Source organism: Lithobates pipiens, unplaced genomic scaffold (genome assembly GCF_037356315.1).
Source record: "Lithobates pipiens isolate NorthernLeopardFrog02 unplaced genomic scaffold, aLitPip1_a1.2 Scaffold_16, whole genome shotgun sequence".
In the NCBI taxonomy this organism is placed as follows: Eukaryota; Metazoa; Chordata; class Amphibia; order Anura; family Ranidae; genus Lithobates; species Lithobates pipiens.
Window position 1 is genome coordinate 12,197,923 of NW_027507748.1, and position 5,000 is coordinate 12,202,922.

General features: G+C 50.8%; 1 protein-coding gene across 1 annotated transcript in view; it reads right to left on the reverse strand.

The window, feature by feature from the left end:
- Positions 1–5,000, reverse strand: part of GDAP2 (ganglioside induced differentiation associated protein 2) — a 72,062-nt gene that overhangs the window by 33,922 nt on the left and 33,140 nt on the right.

A 5,000-nucleotide genomic window follows, 5' to 3' on the forward strand; every position in this document is an offset into this window, starting at 1 on the left:
TCCAACAGGTTATAACTTTCCTGCTCTGCAGTGACCACCTGTGCATTGTGGGCGCACGGGCGCCGCCTCCCCAATCCCTGCCGCCGCCTCACTATCCATGCGCCCGGCCCTTTCAGGACACAGGGGCCATAAATTCCTATGGCGGGGGTGTTTATTTTGAAGTACCGAATTAGAGCCAGAGGCTCTAATAGGCTTAAAAAAAAAAAAAAAAAAAAAAAAAGGGTGGGCTCTGCTCCCCGATGCCACCCATTGGATGGCAACAGCAAACTAATTTTCTCTATTTTCGCACCAATGTTCCTCCCCGCCAATCAGGAGGCAGACTGTGAGACCCGTTTCCCGATTGGCCAAAGTGGCAGGCGATCCTATAGGAAGCCTAGCGCTTTGGGAAAAACGGAGAGGAGACACGGGGAGGAGCAGACACCGGAGCCGCTGCCCACACCCGAGGAGAGGAGGAGATGAGACCACAGCCCCAGCAAGGAGCGGGGGGTTGTCAGCCATCACTGCATATTATCTTGCTCAGATCACCACCATGGATTAGAAGAAGGAAGCTGCTTGGACTCACAACCAGGCTATATGAAGGGGACTGAATATATCCCCCCGATCTGCAAAAGCCGAGCTATAGAGCCCCCCGATCTGCAAAAGCCGAGCTATAGAGCCCCCCGATCTGCAAAAGCCGAGCTATAGAGCCCCCCGATCTGCAAAAGCCGAGCTCCCCCGATCTGCAAAAGCAGAGCTATAGAGCCCCCCGACCTGCGAAGCCGAGCTATAGAGCCCCCGGACCTGCGAAGCCGAGCTATAGAGCCCCCCGACCTGCGAAGCCGAGCTATAGAGCCCCCCGACCTGCGAAGCCGAGCTATAGAGCCCCCCGACCTGCGAAGCCGAGCTAGATACCCCGACCTGCGAAGCCGAGCTATATACACCCCGACCTGCAAAGCCGAGCTATATACACCCCGACCTGCGAAGCCGAGCTATATACACCCCGACCTGCGAAGCCGAGCTATATACACCCCGACCTGCGAAGCCGAGCTATATACACCCCGACCTGCGAAGCCGAGCTATATACACCCCGACCTGCGAAGCCGAGCTATATACACCCCGACCTGCGAAGCCGAGCTATATACACCCCGACCTGCGAAGCCGAGCTATATACACCCCGACCTGCGAAGCCGAGCTATATACACCCCAATATGTGAGGCTGAGCTGTATACTCTTGTCCTGCGATTCTGGGGCTGTATACTCTGTCCTATGATGCTGAGCTGAATACTCCTGACCGCCTCCCCCACCCCAATCCTAAACCTTCACTGGCCGCCACTGCTGCTCTGTGTAATGGTTTAGCACAGAGCAGCCCCAACCTCCTCTTTTCGGGTCCCATGCTCGTGATCCTGGCTCCTCCCGTTCTCCGAGTGCCCCCCATACCAGGGTTTTTTACTTAAGTCATAGAATGCAGTAAAATAAAAAATAAAAACGTCTGCCTTTACAACCACTTTAAGTAACTGCTGCCCCCTTAGCGGGGGCTTTATACCCGGGGTGGGGGCGGGGGTCAGAAAGGACCGGCTGATCACACTGGCTGAGGCTGACATGCCGGGAGTAGCTACAATGTCAAATGCAGTGTCTCTGATACATCTGACTCCAGTGAGCCTTCTGGACCTGATGGCAAAGCACCTACGCCTCTCCCGGCTGACTCTGCTTTCTGGAAACCTCTAAAGCAGGGGTCATCAACCCCCAGGGCCAAAAAGGTTGGGGACCACTGCTCTTAAGCGTATAACGACAGGTAATGTAACAATTATGCTGCCAAAACCCATTCAGTCCTGCAGGAACGCCGGTAAACAATTATGAAGGTTATGCTGCACCTCCTCTGCTCTGCCTTGTGGAACACATTCTGCACCCAAGCGCATCGTTTTCATCAAAGGGCGGTGTCAGAATCAACCGCACATATGCAGTATTTCATATTTAAAGAGTATTCCCGGTGCCTGACAGCGGGGGGGGATTGCAGGATTCCGGTACATCGGGACCGGGAGGGGATGGGGTCCAATTTAAGATCACCTTACAGATTTTCTGTAAAGGTGAACTTACCCTTGTAAAACCGCACATCTCGGACACAGAACAGCTCTCCAGCGGGCCAACCCAATTCACCATCTGCCCCCAGTGGTCAAGAGGTGAAATGCAGCCAGAATACTACGACCCCCCAATCAGCAGGTCCGGTTAGCGGTGTGTGTGTGTAAACAAAGCAAACCGCTGATCTGTCAGGGAGAAAGAGATCTTGTGTTTCAGCTAAGCTGAAATAGGAATTTTTTTTCCTCCAGTGTATCCACCCCCCCCCACCCCAGTTAGAAAGCGCCTCCCAGGCACACACTTAACCCCTTGATCACCCCCTGGTGTTAACCCCTTCCCTGCCAGTGTCATTTATACTATGATCAGTGCATTATTTTATATTTTAGCACTGATCACAGTATTGGTGTCACTGGTCCCCCAAAAAAGTGCCACTTAGTGTCCAATTTATCCGCCGCAGTGTCACAGTCCCACAAAAAAAAAAAAAAAATCACATCAAATAGAGCTTTCTTTTGGTGGTGTTTGATCACCTCTGTGGTTTTTATTTTTTGCGCCATATAAAAAAAAAAAAAAAAAAAAAAGACTAACAATTTTGAAAAAAACAAAAAACACCATCCCGACAGAACGGAGATCTTCCTTGTTTACTTGGGCAGTAGGGATGAGCTCGGGCGTGTTCGAATACTCCACTTGCAGAGCCCGCCAGGAAGTCGGTGCAGAGCTGCGCTAATCACAGGCAGTGAGACATTGCCCGATCTCTGCAGCCGCGCATCGGGGCAATGTCTCACTGCCTGTGATTAGGGCAGCACTGCGCCGCCTTCCTGGCGGGCTCTGCACATGGAGTGTGCTAACACGCCGAAGCTCATCCTTATTGGGCAGATACCCGTTTTGTCTCTTCGGGGAGACTATCGTGGGCGGCCATCGAGTCCGCCGGACCCACTAATTGGTTCCCCCCCCCCCCGCTGGTCAATGGGCGCACACGCCCACAAAAAGCCGCGTACGAGCCCGACGTACACCAACGGCGATTCGCACAGCCGAGCCAACCTGCCTCAGTATAATAGCGGTGGCTGGTCGACAAGCGGTTAATGAAGAAATTAGACTTTTTTTTTTTTTTTTACACTTTTTTTATTAGGAATGTTTTATAGCAGAAAGTAAAAAAATAGTTTTTTTTTATTCAAAATTGTCTTTTTTTGCTCTATAAAAATAAAAGAAGCGATCAAATACCACCAAAAAAAAAAATAAAAAAAAAAAAGCTCCATTTATGGGGAAAAAAAAGGGACATGCATTTCATTCGGGTCGCACGACCGCACAATTGTCAGTTAAAGCAACGACGCAGTGCCAGATCGCAAAAAATAAATAAAAATTTGCATGGACAGGAAGTGGGTAAAAACTTCCGATGCTTAAAGCGGGAGTCTGCCGGGACTCCGCGTTTTTTTTTTTTTTTTTAAAGTCAGCAGCTACAAATACTGCAGCTGCTGACTTTTAAAATAGTGACACTTACCTGTCCAGCGCGCCCGCGATGTCGGCACCCCGAAGCCGATCTCTAGATCGACACTCGAGTGCTGCCGCCGCCATCTTGGGTATGGGAATCAGGAAATGGAGCCTTTCGGCTTCATTTCCCGGTTCCCTACCGCGCATGCGCGAGCCGCGCTGCGCAATGAGGACGGTCCCCGCTGCCTCTGGGATCCGTGCGTTTCCCAGCAGGCAGCGGGGCACTTGCGGAAGGGGGCGGGCACTTGCGGAAAGGGGCGTAATGTACGCCCCTTTCCGCAGAGAGCTAGCCCGGAAGTGGGTGCAGTTACCTGGATTATCCAGGTAACTGCACCCCCCTCCCCCCTGAAAGGTGCCAATTGTGGCGCCGGAGGGGGGGGGAGGAATCCGATGAGCGGAAGGTCCATTTTAGGGTGGACCTCCGCTTTAAGTGGATAACATACCTCCTCCTCCCAAATGTGCTTGATTTTGAAGGACTGTCCTGATTCGGAACAATGTCCCTCTCTCCTTCCTCTCCTCATTTGGGTCTATATAGTCGTGTTTAAAACGCACTCTTACCTTTCAAAAAAAAAAAAAAAAAAAGTGTTTCTCAGTGCTAAACCTTTTGTCCATATTCTAGAATTGCTGCATGTCAAAAGCCAGTATATCATAGCAAAAAAAAAAAAAAAAAGTATTTGTAGGTTTCATTTTTTTTGTATAATTCTCCTTTTAGGGGGCGTGCCCTATGCCTACATACTTTTAAAAGCTCATAGCTGTCCCTTGTTCCCATCTCCAAAAGTTGGGGGGGGGGTGGGGTGTGCTTTAAGCAGAGAGCTGAACTTCAGTGACCATCATCTTCAAGACCGTGGCAAAAAAATATAAAACAAAACAACAACAACCCTGGTGTGCTTCCTGTATGGGAGGAGTTACATTCACTTATAGGTGGCAGAAAACCCAGATGGTCACGATTAGAGCCTGCTCTCTGTCCCGCGACATGCGATAAAAAAAATTTGCTAAACACCGACATTTTTTTTTTCTTCATTTTTGTCGTTTTTTCGTCACGCAACTGCAAACCATATGGCTAATGTGAAACTCTGCAGGCCGTGTGAGCTCACACCATCAGCAAACCAGACCTAATGCCTGGAAGTGACACACTGCTCCCGGCGCTCAACTATTGCTTAAAGAGGAAGTAAACCCTGATGGGTTTACTTCCTCTTTTTTTCCCTGCAAAGGTAAAGCATAATGGACTACTATGCATCGCATAGTAGCTCATTATGTGTCACTTACCTGACACAGGAGCCAGCGAAGTCGCCGCTGTCACCTGTAGTCCGCCGCATCCATCTTGGTTGTGGCGTCTCTCGCAGCTCCGACGAATGACAGCGGAGAAGCCGCGATGACGTCACTCCCGCGCATGCGCACGGGAGTCGCGTCTCGGAGCTCCGACGCTGCCATTCGCCGGAGCCGCGATGACGTCACTCCCGCGC